Source organism: Lithobates pipiens, unplaced genomic scaffold (genome assembly GCF_037356315.1).
Source record: "Lithobates pipiens isolate NorthernLeopardFrog02 unplaced genomic scaffold, aLitPip1_a1.2 Scaffold_19, whole genome shotgun sequence".
Taxonomy (NCBI): Eukaryota; Metazoa; Chordata; class Amphibia; order Anura; family Ranidae; genus Lithobates; species Lithobates pipiens.
Window position 1 is genome coordinate 203,625,900 of NW_027507764.1, and position 20,122 is coordinate 203,646,021.

The 20,122-nt window shown below is 38.8% G+C and overlaps 1 protein-coding gene across 1 annotated transcript in view; it reads right to left on the reverse strand.

The window, feature by feature from the left end:
- The window catches only part of POU6F2 (POU class 6 homeobox 2), a 623,598-nt gene that overhangs the window by 145,094 nt on the left and 458,382 nt on the right, over positions 1–20,122 (reverse strand). The gene's annotated exons all lie outside the window — the stretch shown is intronic.

A 20,122-nucleotide genomic window follows, 5' to 3' on the forward strand; every position in this document is an offset into this window, starting at 1 on the left:
AAACCGCATGCAACACTGTAGTGACATAATTAAATTTCCTTAGAATAGCAGTTAGAGGCAGCAGGGTTCAGATGCATTGCAGATATACAGCTATAAAGCTCTGGCAAAAGATTACCCTGTCACCGGAAGTGCACTGCTGTTATTTAGGACAAATTCACAGGAAAATGGTAATCCTTCTGAGTACTGCTTAAGCACAATTAATATTTCCCAGTGTTCCCAAATGATAGCAAATCTTCACGTTTAAAGTTCAGGTATACTTTAACCCTCTCTCTAACTGAAATCAAACATCATTCCTTAAAACAACCATTCATTTATAACTTGTATCCAGTCTCACCTAGACTCAACACTACAAATAAAATTACCCCAAAGCAATCATTTGAACCCATAAACCTTAAACTCTAACCTTTGTTTCTTTCTCTAACTCAATCCCTAAGATAATCCAAAAGCTAAGTTAACATCTAATAGGCAGTGCATGTTTTTTAAAGTGCCTTACACTCAAACGCAGGCAAAACTATTTTTTATCTTTTTATAGAAATGTAAATGCTTTCACTAATAATATGTAAAACATCAATAAGCCTGCATTAGAGCCAAATAAAATAATATTCAGATCTACATCTGAGAAAAAGTCTATGGCTTAGTACATTGACAACTTGCAGTACAGTATAAATAAAAAAAAAAAAAAAAAAAGTTGTTTCTTGCTAAGCGGATGACCACGTTTTCAACCACAAACATGTTGGTAGGATCATCATATTCTTCACTCTATTTTGCCTCTTCTAACATTGGTCCTTAATGACAATCCAATACCCCAGAAATACTGTAGATGGCTATCTGACTCATATACTGTATGCCAATGCCTAGTCTTCTGACCTGGTATTTCCATACATGGAGCTCTCGCAGCCACATTAATAAGAGCTGTATGACACTTTATTGATGGTCTGAAGTCGCAGTTTTACTAGGCCGTGCCCACTAACTATGGTTGATAAACAAAAAAAGAAACTGCATTACTTCTTCAAACACCAAGAGAAAAAATATGAAGTGAAAATGTATGACATTAATGATGCCATTAATTAGGCATTAATGGACTGGTCATCAATCTGGCACCTGTGGCAGTTGCAAAAAGGGTACAGCATTTAAAAATAACACTATAATGATTCAATTTCCAAAGCTAAAGAAAAACAATCTAGACTCCCAGCCCCCCTTTTTTATAATTCATAAATAGGCTTCCCACAATATACAAGACTGATGCATTCCATAAGCTGGGCTATTGTTTAGTCATCATTTGCCCCTTTTAGAATTTATTAAACTAGTCTGATGTGCCTGGTGTTTATTTTCCCTGAATTAGTTAATAACTTTGGCCATGATCCTGATCACAGTGCTTCAAACCATAATACAGCCATTTGTTGAGAACTATTTTGCTGGCAGGTTAACATTGACAGACCAATGACATTTCTGTGGCTGCAGACATATATACAGTTTCTCACACCCCTCACATTTTTGTAAATATTTTATTATATCTTTTCATGTGACAACACCGAAGAAATGACCCTTTGCCACAATGTAAAGTAGTGAGTGTACAGCCTGTATAAAAGTGTACATTTGTCCCCTCAAAATATCTCAACACACAGCCATTAATGTCTAAACTGCTGGCAACAAAAGTGAGTACACCCCTAAGTAAAAATTTTCAAATTGGGCCGAATTAGCAATTTTTCCCAGTCCCATTGTCATGTGACTCCTTACTGTTACAAGGTCTCAGGTGTAAATGGGGCGCAGGTGTGTTCAATTTGGTGTTATCTCTCTCACTCTCTCATATTGGTCACTGGAAGTTTAACATGGCACCTCATGGCAAAGAACTCTCTGAGGATCTAAAAAAAAGATTTGTTGCTCTACATAAAGATGGCCTAGGCTATAAGAAAATTGCAAAGACCCTGAAATTTAACTGCAGCACGGGGGCCTGGACCATACAGCGGTTCAACAGGACAGGTTCCACTCAGAACAGGTCTCGCCATGGTCGCCCAAAGAAGTTGAGTGCACACGGTCAGCATCATATCCAGAGGTTGTCTTTGGGAAATAGACATATAAGTGCTTCCAGCATTGCTGCAGAGGTTAAAGAGGTGATGGGTGAGGAGTACAAAGACAAGTGTGTCTTGTCTACAGTAAAGTATGGTGGTGGGAGTGTCATGGTCTGGGGCTGCATGAGTGCTGGGGAACTACAGTTCATTGAGGGAACCATGAATGCCAACATGTACTGTGACACACTGAAGCAGAGAATGATCCGCTCCCTTTGGAAACTGGGCCGCAGGGCAGTATTCCAACATGATAACCACCCCAAACACACCTCCAGGATGACCACTGCCTTGCTAAAGAAGCTGAGGGTAAAGGTGATGGACTGGCCAAGCATGTCTCCAGACCTAAACCCTATTGAGCATCTGTGGGGCATCCTTAAAAGGAAGGTAGAGGAGTGCAAAGTCTCATCCACCAGCTCTGTGATGTTGTGATGGAGGAGTGGAAGAGGATTCCAGTGGCAACCTGTGAAGCTCTGGTGAACTCCATGCCCAAGAAGGTTAAGGCAGTGCTGGAAAATAATGGTGGCCACACAAAATATTGACACTTTGGGCCCAAAACTGACATTTTCACTTTGGGGATGTACTCACTTTTCTTGCCAGCAGTTTAGACATTAATGGCTGTGTGTTGAGTTATTTTGAGGGGACAGCAAATTTACACTGTTATACAAGCTGTGCACTCACTACTTTACATTGTAGCAAAGTGTAATTTCTTTAGTGTTGTCACATGAAAGGATATAATAAAATATTTACAAAAATGTGAGGGTGTACTCACTTTTGTCAGATACTGTAGCTTTATACAGTAGTGTAAATAGAAAATCAAAGATCACCTTTTTCTAATATATTCTTTTTAAATTAATATCTTAAAGATCACTATGAGTTACTGTGTGTTTACATTACACTTTGAACCCCAGTATGTAATACGCTTAGTAATAATAATTGTAGCATTATGTGAGTTCTTCTATAAGTGTTTTATGAGTATAGTCTTTGTTAGACAACACTTCTCTTCTTCTTTGTTTAGAAGCACTTGCAGGATTTCTCAATTCACAGCTTAACCTCCATCATAATAATATTGTGCTTTCTTGAAAATAGGTTACGGGTGGGAGAGCTGACTGGTGCTTTTAAAAGGATGTGAATTAGGAAAAAAATAAAGTGAACCTTGCACTTAAAAGCAATATTTACTGATTACGTTAGGCTCCTCACCCCCGTTCAAAAATGCTACTTAATAGCTGTAATAAAAAAAACAGTAAAGAAATGTTTAAAAATGCATTTATTTTTCACTTGGCTTCTGCCTTTGGCATTTGTGCAAGGGTGTTCTTACAATCCTTCCTCTGAGACCCTGGGTAAAATAAGGATCATGACATTTAGAATACTCAACATTCCCAGAATGTTATGGCAGAGTTTATGATGCCCTTTCCAGTTTGGACACCTAGTGAAAAGTAAGTATACTTTCTAACTTTACGCTACAGTTTATTTATTTTTTAAACAGTAATCATGCAGCATTGTGGAATGGTGTTGAGGATCCTTCCATAATAAAGAGACCTTGATTTTTAGGCCATTTTAAGGACCGTTGCATAGACCAAACTTGCAATATGCTTCCCCTGAGTAACAGACTTAAGGCATTGAAGCCAAAGAAAGCCAGCTTATATTTCTGGAAGAATATCACAATGGCAACCTTCATATTTACACATACACCTAAGTACACGTTTTCTTTCATATAATGGTTCTAAAAAAATGAAATAATGGTATTACAGAATCCAAGATCTAAAAAAAAGTTTTTACCTTTTAGGTAAGAATTACGTAAAACGTTTGCAGGCTGGGCAAACCTTTTTACCTTTTTCCTATCACAGAAAATGCCTTATTATCTGAGCTATCAATCAACCTTTTGGTAAAATAAACTCACATCACTCTACTCCCATTATGCTGTAAGATAAGAAATGTGTTTAGGGAAACAGGTTTCATTTCTTGAAATGTACACACAATTTGATACATATTTATTGTTGCTAATCTTTTCCTTCTAATTTCTTTTTCACAGATATATAATTAAATGTAAATGCTATTTACATCACAATATGGATTCCACACCATCTCATTTTATGGTTTAAGCACTACCATTCACGGTTGATTAGCTTTTAATTACATAAATACCTACACATTAGGTATGACACATATTTTACCCTTCTGCTATTAGCATGTCATTATTTTTCATTTCATGAAATAAAGTTTCATTTTAGGATAAAAAAATTGATTCAGATTTCCTAATGTGGAATTTCTAAGTGCCTAGACAAATTTTGTAAAACATAAATGTTATGTTTTATAAATTTTGAAAACAATTAATAACATTATGGTTTTAAAAGTCATTTGTTTTTCATTGATGCTTGGGAATTTTTCATCTAAACCTTGCCCACAGATACTCAACAATCTACAATGCAATGGTATCAATTCAAACGCCTAAGTAATGACACCCCAGTTGATGATCCACCACTTAAATTAAATTATACCTCCTAATTTCCTGATTGAGGACTCCTCCCCTTTTTTTACCCGCTACATGTTAGTCTGACCGCCGTCCACTCCAGTTTTTATTGGTATTCAGACTGGACCCAATATTGTTGATCTGCTCTCAAACCATACTACTAAACTGTACATTGTCTTAGTTGTCTTATCCTATTGACCACTCCTACTGTTTACTGCATTCTCACATCAAGATAAAGAATTTCAAAAATTAGTCTGATTCTGTAGCGAACCAGCTATTGAGCTCATTGTGGAACCTAACAGCATGGGGACATGCAGAAAACAAAGTAAGCCAATGCTGCAAAGTAAGTAAAACTATTTGTTATACTTACAGATTAACCATATACCACCGAACCAGTGATTTACTGTACATTGATAGACAAATCTGGAAAGCAATCCATACATGAATAACCACTCCAAGTTTGACAGGATGCAACAATTTCTAACCAATATTTCAGCCATGAACCATGTCAAAGAAGATTCATGGATTTAAAGATTACTCAAAACAGCCCTTATCTCCACCATGAGCAGATATGATGCTACTTTCTGAAGCAGGCACTTTAAAGAAGCAAGCATAAAGAAATACTATAGTCTTCCCCATGATGTTTTATAAAAACATATAAAGCAGATCATCTAAATGTAAATTCTTTTATTAGAAATTATTTGTTTCAAAGTATAATGTGTATTTATATATCTACATAGAGACAGCAATCATTGTTTATTATTTATTCAGATTTTGCTTCTAGCTTGGCAGTGCTACATAATAGTTCTGGCTTATTGCTTTCTTCCACAATGCAAGTCCTTGAGTCGAGCAACTCATTGAAAACAAAGCACTCCCTGCATAGATGATATTGTTCTTCAAACAATATTAAGCAGTTAGGCAGTATAATTGTAATAATTAATCTACCTTGCGACTAGTGTATAAATAACTTCATCAAAAATTGATTCAAGGTAAAAAAAAACTTCAAAAATAACTCACTGCCATAATTTCCTAAATGTATTCAAATTACACCATTGTTGGGAGAAAACCCCAAAGAATTCTATTGAATAAATGCACACACTAGGAAGAAAAGGCCAGCAGCAGGATGTAAACATTGCATGGCAGGCCAGGCCATAGAGGCTACAACTAGGATGATGATAGAGCCGTGGAAAGGTAGGGAGTGCTACTGAAGTGGTTGTGGGGGTGGCAAAAGGTGGCAAAAGTAAGTAAAAGTTGAAAATTGTGTTATCATCTAAGGTTGAACCTTTCTGCTTCATTCACCTGTCCCAAATAGCCCATACTGACAAGTTCTAACCTTAGTCTTAGCCCTGAAATGCAAACCTTATGTTTTATACCCATCACACCTCCAGAGCAATTTGTTTTTTTGGCATCAATGCCACCACCAAAGGTAAGAATGTCTGCATACCAGCTCCAAATGACCTCTCACTACAAGAGGTTGTTCATACTTGTGGCTATAGCCCAGCCAAGGCCTTTGATAGTCCCTGGAGTCCTCCTGTCCTTAGTGAACTCCTTACCCAATGCGAGTGTAGCAGCGTTCACCAAAATAAAAAAAAGAGCTCCACACGGTGTAAAATCTTTAAAACCTTTGTTCACGCAAAAATGGTAAGCTGGTAAGCAGACATTCTTACCTTTGTTGTTGGCATTGATGCACAAAGTCACTTTCTATGGTGCTGGTTGGTGGAGAACAACAAGATTATCTATTTTTTTATTTATATTATTTTTTCATTTAGCGCAACTCTTTATTTTTATCCAATTTTTGAACTGTGCATATGTCTTTCAGAAAAGTTGCTGCTTATTGCAAATGAGTTATTGGTGTAGCATTTTTTTTTGTATTTTTAAATTTTTTTAAATGTGGTGGCTTTAGACGTATACCAAAGTCAAAACTTGAATTCTCAATCCACTTGTTGACAAATATCAGACAGTGTGTGAAATTGTGGTCTGTAAAATGCACAAAACCACAAACATACTTAAAAAAGATTTCCACTTTTGTTGAGAAAAAAACCCTGCTCTGGGTGATCAACACACATTGTAAATACTTTACCAAATTTTGTTCCAGGTTCCTACCTGTTTCTGCTCTAAGGAAAAAGCAATATGTTTGTCCATGTTGATTAGAAGAATAAAAAAGAATTACAATGACTTTTGCATTATCAATCAGCAATTGATAGCACATTTGCAATGTTATAATGAGGACAATTGCAGTAGTTGAATCCCTTTAGAGGTGACTAACCCTTTGGGAGTTTATCACCAAAAACTACATTATTGTTGCAGAGGATGCCTAAACTCTGAGGCCGCGTACACACGAGAGGATTGTCCGTCCAACTAAGTCCGTCAGACAATCCGACAGACAGTCCGTCCTACTTTTGAATGAACGGACTTGACCACACACGATGAACAGACAGTCCGCTGAAAGCTTGCGCGATGACGTGTACAGCACGTACGACGGGACTAGAAATACGACGTCCAATACACTGCAATGCAACCTTCGGCCGTGTAAATCCTTTCTGAGCATGCGCCATACTTAGTCCGTTCAACTAGCCTACTCACGAGCGGACTGTCCGCTGAAACCAAAGTTGGACGGACTGTATTACGGAAATTCCGAAAGACTTAGTCCGCCAGACTGTCCGCTGAAAAAGTCCGCTGAAGCCCACACACGAGCGGACTGTCCGCTGAAACACGTTTCAGCGGACTAAGTTGGACGGACAATCCTCTCGTGTGTACGCGGCCTTACTTGTATCTTTGTGCAGACTTCTGAGAAAATCAGGGAGGCAATCACATGAGCAGGAAATGACAGGTTGCCATATTTTATAGAATTTTACAGAAAACTACAGCACTGCAGGTTATTAAGGTGATTTTAAAGAAAGATCATTTTTAATGCACTACCAAAATAGCTTATGCAGTAATTGTGTATGCTATAATATTTTTTTAATTGCTATTTTTTCCCACAAAGATGCATTAAACTCTAAACTTTAAGAGAAACTTTTAGGGTTGGTATAATGTATATGGGAAATTAAAATAAACAACCAAAAAAATAAAAAGACCATAAACTTATGGAACTCTCCCATGCATGTTTTTCCTATCAATGTAGAAAGTTTATAGCTTATCACTTATCAGATGAATAAAAAAAAAAAATATTTTCTCCCAAAAGCATTTTTTGTGTGAGATGTCTAAACATACATATGCCCCTTTGTGATGACCTAGGAAGTTTTCATAGTACCTAAAAATTGATGGATTGGTCCAATTATGCCTGATAACTCATAATTCAGATAAAAAAGGACTCTGGAAGAAGATTGCGCTTTTCCTGAATGGGCAATTTGTTTTATAAAGTCAAGAAATTACAGCTAAGGACGAGAGAAAATAAATCATGAAAAAACTGCTTTACTATTGATCTTCTGCTAGATGTATCTGCCAGGATCCCTTCTCTTAGTTTTATGTACTTGAATTTTCTCAACCCTTTCACTGCCTGAAAGGCCTGCAAAGCATTAAAAAGCTAGTGAAATGTATACACAGGCAGCGCTGCTAGGATCAGTGATCATCTGTTTCCTTTAATGTTTTACTCTATTTTAGAGACATAATATTAGGGATACTCAGAATGTGTATAGGCACGCAATCTAGTATGGTTTTGGGTAAGAGGAGCTTAAAATCACTGGTACTGTGGTTTTCATCAGTCTGATTTTATACTGTGTATTAACTAATTTGCCAGATTTGCATGTGTATGTTAGAGTTTCTTTGAAGAGACCTGGACAAAAACTGCTGAAGAAAGCAGAGAGGTCAGAGAGAGCAAGAGAGAGGCAAGGTGCAATGTTTTCAAATGGATAGGCTTTCCACATACAGTATCTCAGTTTGCAAGCCTTTTAATCCTACCGTAAAAACTTTTCTTTATACTTTGTGACTGAGAGAGAGGGCAGGGTCAAAATGAAAGCTTTGTAAAGCTTTTTTTATATTAAAATAATAAGCATGGTTACACTTACTTGCTCTGCTAATTTCCTCCTCCTATTCTCAGTGTGCTACCCTAGAAAGCCACGTTCTATAGGGAGGCACCTGAGAGCTGACTCCTGAGCCAGGCTATGTGCATCTATTGACACACACAGTCCTTCTCAGCCCTGCCTCCTGCTATCTGCTCACATGATTTTATTGACAGCAGCATGAGCCAGTGCCTCTGTGAGCATAGAGGACACAGCTGCTGCAGATGGGCATAGCACTGGACCGAGGTCAGGGTCAGGTAAGTATAAGGGGGGGATGAGGGGGCACTACAAGTAATGGGATATTTATTAACCTTAATGAAGAAAGTAAAAAATGCCCAGCCTTTTGAACCACTTTATAGCAGACAGAAATTTGCATGCCAGGCCAGTAGTTTTGTGAAATAATTCTACTTTACCAGTGATCTTCATATAAGTAACTGCTTATCCCCATTTCAGACTTGAGACCTCGCTACTATGGTAAAGGAAATCTTTGACTTTTTTTTTAATAATAACACTGGATCTCACTGGGTTGGATCTTAAGCATTCACAAAATATTTTGTTGTATTTACTGTATTTAAATAGATTGAATGCTTTAAAGACATAGAGTATTTTTGTCAGGTCACCTAGAGGCGAGGTGACAGATGTACACCGTAGGGATCAGGAGTGCACCGCAGGTTGTGGACCCTACGGCTGACTGCTGCGGACGGGAGACAGGTCCCACCGGGGTTAGAGCGTAAGACTCCCTGGGGCACAGAGTCTAAGAGCCAGCAGGTGTTCACCAGAGCCTCGAGTAGTGAGGATGGACTTGGCTGCAACTGGCTAGAGGTCGCGACCCCCAGGGTCCCCCAGCTCACACCCACAGTAGGCAACAGGAGGATAGGGATGGTGAGGGACAAAGCCAAGGTCGGGGCCACAAGCAGACAGAAGTAATCAGGGACACGCCAAAAGGTCAGGATCACAGGCAAACAGGGATAGTCAAAGACACGCCAAAGTCGGTAACAGAACAATAGAAGAGCACACAGCAGGTAACAGGAAGCCAAACACACAAAGGAATACACAATGGTTGCTCAGCACTGATGGCCTGCAGTGCACAGGTTAATATAGGGCTCCCTGATAGGGCCTGGGGTGGAGCCATGCTTAGAGGAGAGGTTATAAAAACCACCAGGTGGAAGTGGCTGGCCTCTTAGTCTGAACACATGAGGGGAGGTAAGCAAACACAGGAAGATCACTGCATAACCATGACAATTTTGTTATATTATTTAAGAAGCTTTTTTCCCATGTAAGCAGTACTCTCTAGAATTTGTGAAACGTATTGAACTTTAATCCATGCTGATTTTTTTTCTTATCTTTGTCCCCCCCCCCCCACCCCCAGCATCTGGATTTGGTATAAAATCACAAGACTAGAAAGCAGACGGTAATCCTACTTTGGGTTCGAATTTGCCAAGTATGGAGTATAAAGAGCCTAAGTAGTCCCAGCCCATCATACTATGAGGCTACCAGCTTGTATGCCTGATTTTGCAGGCTGGTATCCTATGTAAGGAGAAATTTCTTTGTTAAAAGAAAAAAAAAATACTTGATCTAAAAGCCTAACTGGTAGGTCATTTGACATTTGGATGCTTCTGTTGTTTGAAAACTAGTGCAGTATGGATAGGATCTCAAAAAGAAAAGATCAGCTCCTTCATCTCTGATCTCCATTAATTAAATCCTTTGTGTACTTTCTTCACTGAGTTCATCTCACAAACCGTTTATGCATAATGTGATTCTAAACCCAAAAGAAGATTCAACAATATGGAAACCCGACATTCTATATTCCTGATGTTTGCCTGCTGTACCATGTACTCCCAGATAGAAAGGATAACTTGACACAAATTTGTGGCAGTGTTGAATTGTAAGTCTTGTTAACTTGCTGCACATTTTCACCGGGAAGCTGTACGCTTGCAGAATCTTGACGTGCAAGTCCTAGTTGACACAGCAGGAAGCAAAGGTGAAAAATCAGCTAGAGTGACCCTAGTGGTGGGATGACTATTGCACAATATGAGGATCCCTTGACAACGTCCCTTTGGACAAAACACGTCGGGGCAAAACACTGGCATTGACTTCTTGCTGCTGAGTGATTCCAGGTCACCAGAATCTGCCTTATGTGAGTTTTTAAACTTTTATATCCTGGCTATGTGTTTTGAACCTTTGGAATACCATTTACTACACTACGAGATACCCTCTGGGATCTGGGTGAGCTTATTTGTTTCCAGCTGGATCCAGGTTCTTTATCTCTGATGGTAGTGATCCAAAGCTGTTCCCAGGGGAATTTCCTAATGTGTTTGAGGCTTCCATGCTGCTGTAATGGTAGCCATTGAATATAGTGGGTTTGCTATCTTTCTAATGGTGGAGGTTTACTCGATTGGATATGATTGCTTCACATCTTTCTCACTGGATTGGGGATGTATGCTATGGACTATTGTTTGTTCTAAAGGAATCTCTTTTTATGAACTATTTATTCTCAGCCAAATGGCTTTTTTTAGATATGTGATTGCTATCTATTGGTGTTTTAAATGTTTCAATATCTTTGACTTCACATATGGGTGCTACACTTTTATATGATTCACTTTTTAATTTGGCTATACTACTTGTGTGCTAGCTGCCTTCTTTGTTCATGATCATTTCACACATGGCACAGAATTTTCCCAATATTATTGCACAATATAACTGAACCATGACTTGGAGCAGACTTGCAAAATGTTTGAAAGTTGATCCAGAGTCATGCAATGCAGACCTGTTGCAATTGTAGCTTAGCAAGTCATTTTTAAACTTGCAGCTCAATTGCTTACTATCTGGGCTTGTGTTAAAAAAAAAATATCCTGTTCTGTTTCTATGGATTCCTTTCTGTGAAATACCTGGTGTTCCTGCCAGTCCTTCTAGCTTTCTATCAAAAAATTACCACACCAAGCATGCGAGCACAGCATGGTCAGTTTTCTAGCTGTGTTGGAACCCAGCCTGCTCTCCTTCAATGATCATACTTGTACTGACACCCCTCTTATGCAGCTAAAAACAGAGGTCATGTGATCACTAATAAAAAAGGAACACAAAAGGTTTCTATAATTTTTTATGTGTATACAAAAATGCTTTGCTTTTCATTTCTATTTTATGTTTATAATCAATCTGTGCTGTTTTTGTATAAAGGTTTCCTGTGATAGAAATGATGTTGTAATTCTGCAATACTATGGCCTCTTCCTTTCTGTGGCAACAATGTTCAAACTCATAGAGCCTCTGCAATGTTGCCACCAAAAGTGTGCATGCTCCCCTTTTAGCTTAGTAAGTAAGAAGTACATTAATATATATTGTTTACTTACTAGGCCATGTGATGATTGCTTTACTTATCTCAAAGCACTATGCAGGGGGGCAGAGCAGAGCTAAAGCACAAGATTCTCTGTATGCCCCTAGGGCTGCTTATCTGCTGTAGTGCTTAGCTGTTACATGCCCTTCCTTCCAGACCATTCAAAACAGAATGCAGTGTCAGGTAGGCATGTTCTCCCCCCGCCAGTTTCATCAGATGCTCGACTTACAGTGAATTCCACTCTAAATGAGTGGAGGGAGTGTGAAAGCTAATGTAGAAACAATTATCCACACTCTGGTTGTTGCTCTTAAAATGTCTTCATTTTATTGAATAGCCACAGTGAACAAACGCAGATTAAGTCAGTTGACGTGTTTCAGCTTACAAGGCCTTAGTCGTGACCACTAGTGTGAAAGCTAAAGTGATGTCATAGGACATGTGAAACCCTGAGACTAAGGTCTACCCACTCCCAGGACACACTGTGCTAGAACTAGTAACAATGACCAGGTGAAGAAGAAAACAGCAACTGGATTTTGAAATGACTGTGTAATTAAATTAGTGGCTTTAGATCTGCCCCAACTATGGGGGGGCCAGATTACCGACTTTGATAAGCCTTCATCGATGTCCATGGACCCTCCCTTCTAGACTATGTATTTTCTGCTTATTCTCTATTTCTGGCTAATAATCCTTCCTTTAAAATGTTCATACAATGTGCCCTCTGTTGTGTCCAAGACTCTCTACTTCCTTACCATCAAATAAAACCCATTCTTTTCATTTATTCTTCTCTTCTTCCTCAGTGCACTAGGCTCTGATTAAGCTTTGTTGTATACAATTGTGTTGACTGTAGAAAAGAGAAGAGTAAGCAGAACTGATAACGTATCACTGCGTGCTAATTCATCATTGTCCAGTTAGCAAGTGTAGCATAACTGTATTCCTTAAAGAAGAACTGCTGCCAAAAATAACAGGGTAATATTAATAGGCCATTAATGGTTAAAACGACAAATCCCCCTTTTGCTGCAATTATTATTTTCATTTCAGAGATTTCCCCTCTAGTACATTTTCTACCACTAGATGCCCTCAGCCTGAGGGCCAGCGTCATTTAACCTACTTCCTCGAGTTCCAAGTCATACTGGATCTGCTAAGTGGTTGAAAGAGGAGCAACACAGTGATGAGCTTATTTCTCTGTCATTCCACTTGCTCCTATCATCATGCCTTTTTCCAGCATATGAACTGTTTGGTTATTTGTGCTACCTGTTCCTCTCACACTTCTGTCCCAATGTAGGTCAGGTTAAGGTACACTGCTTGTACTAATAAAATAAATAAATATATAAATAAAAACATTACAGTACTGCAATAAATGAAATCAGTTTCATGGTGATGTGTCTCGTGTGCGGCTGTGTCCTGGTTTAACTATCTCCTCCCTTCCCCCACTGTTGTAATCCTCTGGAGGGGCGGGGGGGGGGGGTAATAGAACTAAATGAGCTTGGGTACTTATCAAGAGTGGCTGACTATGCCACCAAGCTCATTCATATAATCAGGTACTAGAGCTTCTATGAATGAAAAATGATCTATAAATGGAGTAGGAGGACCTTTCCGACATTCACCCATCCTCCATTCATAGATCTTGTTTCAGTCATAGAAGCTATAGTGTGGCTTCTGTGAAGGGAGGATCTGGTTAAAAGGGCGGGCATAGTTAGATACTTTTGATGAGTACCTGTCACAGCTCACGCAGTTCTTTTGCACTAGAAGAATCTCCAATAGAAGATTATGGTGGTGGGGGGGTCATCGGAGGAGGAAGATTTCTACTAAATTTTTAGATTGTAAGCTCTAACAAGCAGGGCCCTGTGATTCCTCTTGTACCAAATTGTAATGTAACTGTAATGTCTGCCCTCATGTTGTAAAGTGCTGCACAAACTGTTGGCGCTATATAAAACCTGTATAATAATAATACTAAATGAAGAGACAGCAGCAAAAGAGACACATCCTGTTGAATGGAAGTACAATGTAATATTACTTGTGTGAATTTATTATTATTATTTTTTTTTAAATAAACGTAGGCTTTAACTCTAACAAAGAAAGTGGCGTCATCATCGTTGCAGTGCTGTCTGGCAGAGGAGTATTAATAACAAATGTTGGTAGATAAAATTAGAAATGCTTTGGCAGCCACCAAAGTACACATTTGTGCATTTAGATAGTTTGTTTAGAGTTCAGCTTTATTGGGTACCATATTTTCTGTTTTGTATTATAGGGTAATGAGCACAGAGTTCACCAACATGAAACAAGTGTGAGTTTTTTGTGAAATCTGCATTCCTGATCTCAATAATGATGACAAACATCTGCCTATGGAAGGATAACTAACTTTGCCTGCATACTACACCCAGTTTCTAATCTCAAAATGGAACAGTGTTGTTAAAAAAAATGCATTTTGCATAGTAATCTACTAATTATACATGCAGGTAAGAGTTTTCTTTAACATACAATGAACACTGGAATTTACTGATTCTATATAAAATACTCCTCAGCAATTATACACATGTAGGATGTACATTTTCTTAGTGATACATTGATAGATGAAGTATAGTTGTAGTAGCAGTTGAGGCACCTGTTTAGTACTTAATGTGTAGTACAAGCAGTTCCTGGCCATTGGAAAGAAGCCAAAAGAAAGGATGGAATAAGCTTGCTGATGAGCTGCCCAAAGCTGGCTTGTGTTACGGATCAACCAGAATCCAGCTCCCTCTCCTCCGCCTGTGCTGATGTAACTCACTGGAGTGGCAAATTACATCAGACCTACAGCTGTAACCCGACATTATGATTAATTTGATCAGTAATTTCTCCTGTTTTTCATTTTAATCGGTGCGACTGTTCTGCTGTGACAGGTCTTTCAGATCTAATTAAGATAAATTTCAGAGTAAAAGACTTGGCAGAATTTTCAAGTCAAATCCAGGCTTCGAGTGTGAAGACCGGAGGCACTAATCAATCAAATTCTGGAGAAAAAATATGCAGCAATCAACCCATTAATACCTAAGCAAATTTCACATTCTCTTGGACTGTTTAGCCAAGAAGAAAAAGCCTCTCATTACATTTATATGATCACAGTGCTGTGAACGTACAGCTAGAACAAATAGCCAAAGCAGCCATGGCAATTCTTGCAGACCTTGGATTGCAAAATATTAAATGAAACCTTTTCCAATTGATTTGTTCTTAGACCGAACAAGCATTATGACTATGTTGTGCTTACCTGCTGGTGCCTATAATGAGACCTGCTTGGTTTGTGGATGTCCTAGGATTAGGAAGTGAACAGGAAAATTCATAGCCCCTCAGCTTCTAAAACTACAGAGATCAACTTTTTTCACTATATTATGAGCTAAAACAAGCCTTATAAAAACTGCAGGACACACACACACAAGATATATATATATATATATATATATATATATATATATATATATATATATATATATATATATATATATATATATATATATATATATACAGTATATAAATGATCTCAATTAATATATTTTAGATTTGCCTGGATTAGCAACTAGTATTAAAAGTGAAAGGCCATCTCCTACCAAAAAACTGAAATGTCAGCCCTGAACAACAGGAGAATAACATCCAACGGTACCAGGTACCAGATTTAAGTAATGTTATGCACATGGCTACTACTATTTTGCTGTTTCCTAATGTTCCCTTCGATCTTTGTGCCAGCACAGTTCCACTTATTCAAAATGTTATATGCTGCCAAAAAACTCCCCGGCACCCAAAAGAGAACTCATTTAAAGTGGTAGCTGTTTTATAAAACCTCAATGGTAATATTCATCTTTGTTCTTTTTTTCCTTGGAACTATTCACAGAACAAGAGTATTTTAAGTTGCTGTTTTCTAAAGTGTGGTGTTTATTTTATGTGTCATGAATTTGACTCATATGCACTTATTATTAAGTGAACAATGTTGAACAATGTTCAGTAACATGGACAATACTGGTGAAAGGAAACTGGTAAGATGTAGGTAAAGAGATAGAAAAAAAAATACAACATTTGGGGTATTAGTAAAATTTTAAATGATCAAAACATTTATTAACCGCTTTAGCCCCAGAAGATTTTCCTCCCTTCCTGACCAGAGCACTTTTTTGCGATTCGGCACTGCGTCGCTTTAACTGACAATTGCACGGTCATGTGATGTGACTCCCAAACAAAATTGACGTCCTTTTTTTCCCACAAATAGAGCTTTCTTTCAGTGGTATTTTATCACCCCTGCATTTTTTATTTTTTGCGCTATAAATAATAAATATAATATAATTTTTTACATTTTGCTATAATAAATATCCTCAAAAAATATCTGAAAAAAATTGCAATAAGCGTTTATTGATTGGTTTGCGCAAAAGTTATAGTGTTTACAAAATAGGGGATGGTTTTATGGCATTTTTATTAATAATTTTCTTTTTTGCTAGTATTGGCGGTGATCTGCGATTTTTATCGTGACTGTGACATTATGGCAGACACGTCGGACATTTTTGGGACCATTGTCATTTATACAGCAACCAGTGCTATACAAATGCACTGATTCCTGTGTAAATTACACTGGCAGTTAAGGGGTTAATCACTAGGGGGCAGTGTAAGGGTTAAGTGTGTCCTGGGGCATGTTTCTAACTGTGGGGGGTGTGGCTACATGTGACACATCACTGATCTCTGCTCCCGATCACAAGGAGCAGAGATCAGTGACATTGTCACTAGGCAGAACAGGGAGATGCTTGTTTACATTAGCATTTCCCCACTTTTCCTCCCCATGAGAAGATCGCGGGTATCCCCGCTTCGATCGAGTCCATGGGACCTGCGACCTAACTCATGGAGGTCCCGGCCGGTGCGTGCTCGTGTCGCCGGCGGCATTCACACAATGGCACGGCGGCAAATTTAAAGGGACATACCTGTATGCCCATTGCCTGTCCGTGCCATTCTGCCGACATACAGGAACCGGTTAAAAGCTTGTATAACTTCATCCAAAAGATACTACTTTATTTCTGCAGAATATAGTAAATATAAATAAAACAAAATGAAAAATTACAAACATGAAAAATGTAAGCTCATTTAAAAATGTTCACAGTACCAGTGCTACTGAGCATCTTTTCAATTTGATGAGAAAATACTAAAAATCCACCATCCATTAACTGATTAACACCTATTCTTTCAAAGAAAATTATTTTTATAAGGACCTGTATCAAAGTTTGTGTGTATTAGGGATGAACTTAAGGTTCCAGTTCCAACACAAGTTCAGACTGAACCTTGGCTGTTTGAGCATTTGAACAAACATCCAAACATTTACACATTTTCTATGTATAATAAAGGTTTTACTATTGCTATTATGCCTGACAGCTTTCCACTGTCAATGTTTGTTAAAGACACCAGCAGGCGTAAAAAACATGGAGTCCTGAGCAAGCAGTGACATCGCTGGCCCCATGCACTTACATGATCATTTACTTACATGGACAAGAATCCCAGGCCAGGTTAGAAAATAAACAGCATAGGGGTTTCCTCATAAGTCATACAGGCCTGAAATAAATTTGAAGGGGACCCCACAAAAAAAATGGTTTGTAACAAATTGTGTCATTCTAATCAAGCCCTCCGTGATGATATCACATACTCAAACTATACATGCGATCATATATACAATAATAACACTGCACAATTACAGTTGGGTGAACAGTTTGAGTCAAGCAAAAATTTGGCCCAAACATTGTCCATTCGCCCGTTTAGCGAACATCCGAATTTGCGGGGCATTTGCGGGGCTCTCGGCAGGATGTTTTCCCACCAAGTGCCCCACAATTCACTGCACTCTGCATGGTGCCTTCTAAAGCTTTGCCCATTCAGGATACAGTAAATAGCTGGTTGGTAAGGAGTGGACCGGTAAGCCAACTGCAGCATCCTTAATGGATGAGTCATCAGCTGTCAATGGGCTTCTCCGCTGGCAGCTGAATGGAAAAACAAAACAATGCCAGCAATAGAAAAATGTTTAAAAAAATTATGTGGGGGTCCCTCAAAATCCCCACGCCAAAATTTAAACTAAAAATCCATACCAGACCCTTATCTGAGCATGCAGCCTGGCAGGCCAGGTAAGGGGGGGATCAGTGAGCATCCCTCCTCGTGAACCATACCAGGTCACTTGCCCTCAACATGGGGGGGCACCTTGGGGTGGGGGCCTCTTCTCAATAATCCTGGGCTGTGGTTGTGGGGGTCTGCAGGCAGGGGTGTTATCAGAATCTTGAAGCCCCCTTTAATAAGAGGGGCCCCAGATCCCATCCCCCCATGTGAATTAGTACACACACACACAGTTTTTGACAAACAAAAAAAACAATGTCCCCCAATCCATCAACAACCACACCACCATCACCACCGGACCCAAAAAAAGAAAAAAGCTCCATCAGTGATGAAGGCTAAACCACTGACTGCAGGCTCCGCCTGTCACCGGTCGGTGACATCACATAGGACAGGGCCACCAGGTAATGTCTCTAGGTGGACCCGCCCCTTACCTACATAAGAACTGCCAAATGGTGGAGTCTGCAGTTGAGGTTTAGCCTTTATTTATTCGGGTCGGGCGGCCGCATTATAATTGATGATGGATCTACATCAGGGGGAATTTTTTTTTTTTACTAAAGGAATTGTCAAAAACTGCGTGTGTTTTTATTTTTTTACACCTTTTTGGTGAATGGGTAGGGGTACTACGTACCCACACTTATTCACGTGGGGGGGCGGGATCTGGGGGTCCACTTGTTAAAGGGGGCTTCCAGATTATGCTAAGCCCCCTGTCTGCAGACCCCCACAACCACAGCCCAGGATTATTGGGAAGAGGCCCTTTTCCCCATCAACATGGGGACAAGGTGCTTCTGGGCAGGAAGGCAGAGCACCTCCATCCCAAAGCACCCAATGTTGAGAGCATGTGGCCTGGTATGGTTCAGGCTTCAATGTGTTAGTGTATTTAAATATGCTAGTACATCTAGCACACGCCCCCCCCCCCAAACTGACAATGCTGCTGTCCAGAGGTTCCACTGTGCTTATTTATCTAGAAAATAGACACGCTCATACACTAGGGGTGTTTCTGGCCAGATCACCAGGTAAAAACAGAGGGGAAAAAAGCCTAAGAAAATAAAAATTATGCAGCCACCACATATTATCATTGGCAAGCTGCAATATATTTTGGGTTTTGGGTTTAACACCAATGTAAGGTGCCTGTAATACCTATGAAGATAAACAATTCATTGGAGATGAAGGAGTGGCTTGGAGATGTTACAAAACATCTTTAACATTGGAAAACAGTCGAAAGTGACTAGCTACTACTAGCTAAATCAATTATCTTTGCAATTACAGAATTGATTAGAGATATTCCAGTAAAACAGAAATCTATTAGTGAGCTGGATAACCAAGAGAACATTCACAGAAATAATTTTCATACATTATGTGTTACTGTGCTACAAACATCTTCCCTCTCTTCACCTTGGCACCATATTGGGCTTCCTATACATTCTTTCAATGGTCCTCGAACAACTCATAGTCAACCTCCTTTGTCTTCTATCTTCTTTCTCTCTCTCTCTCTCTCTTCCTAGCCAATGATTATAACTCTGCTTCTTCTCTCACACATTCTCCCCAGTCTTTAATCACATCATCATCTGCTAATCCTATCTTTCCTCCCCAGTCAGAAGTCATCTTCCTCTCCCAGTTCACAATCAGTTGCTATTTGCCTCCTTTTTCCACAACTAAGAAACAAGCAGCTGCTTTTCTGTCCCCATGGTATATGATCACTGTATGTTTTGAACTTCTTCCCAGTAGTCTATATTTAGCTGCCAATCCTCTGGCAAACTACCATAGAAACCTACCTTTCCTACCATAAAAACCCCACTCTCCATATGTAGCCTACCTAATGCCAACTGCTTGCTGTGTCTATGGTTTCATATAAGGAGAACCACTCCCTGATTTAGACAGGCTCCCAGTCACATGAGGGTCCACAAAGCAAACAAAAAACTATACTCATTTTTTCCTATAAATTGTCATGTTTGTCCTATTTAAAATTAAACTAAAAGGATATTTCTGATATAAGGCATGGCAAGGTTGTTTGCAAATAAGATAGCGTAATTCTTTTTCCAATTTTCTTTGTTTTCCTTATATGCAAAACTGTAAAAATTTATGAAATATATATATATATATATATATATATATATATATATATATATATATATATATATATATATATATATATATATATATATATATATTA